This window comes from Neopelma chrysocephalum, unplaced genomic scaffold, assembly GCF_003984885.1.
Source record: "Neopelma chrysocephalum unplaced genomic scaffold, ASM398488v2 Primary Assembly neopelma1_136, whole genome shotgun sequence".
NCBI classification, from domain to species: Eukaryota; Metazoa; Chordata; class Aves; order Passeriformes; family Pipridae; genus Neopelma; species Neopelma chrysocephalum.
The window spans coordinates 40,174-40,426 of NW_020897798.1; the positions used below are offsets into that span (position 1 = coordinate 40,174).

At 58.9% G+C, this 253-nt stretch overlaps 1 protein-coding gene across 3 annotated transcripts in view; it reads left to right on the forward strand.

Moving 5' to 3' along the window:
- The window catches only part of ASIC1 (acid sensing ion channel subunit 1), a 23,475-nt gene that overhangs the window by 22,712 nt on the left and 510 nt on the right, over positions 1–253 (forward strand). The window lies entirely within an intron of this gene.

Here is a 253-nt window from a genome sequence, read left to right on the forward strand (position 1 = left end):
TCACTGTTTTGGGGCTGTGGGGTGTGGGGTCACTGTTTTGGGGCTGTCTGGGAGGAGCCCTTGGGTGTGGGGTCACTGTTTTGGGGCTGTGCTGTGGGGTGTGGTGTCACTGTTTTGGGGCTGTGGGGTGTGGTGTCACTGTTTTGGGGCTGTCTGGGAGGTGCTGTGGGGTGTGGGGTCACTGTTTTGGAGCTGTGGGGTCACTGTTTTGGAGCTGTGGGGTCACTGTTTTGGGGCTGTGGGGTCACTGTTT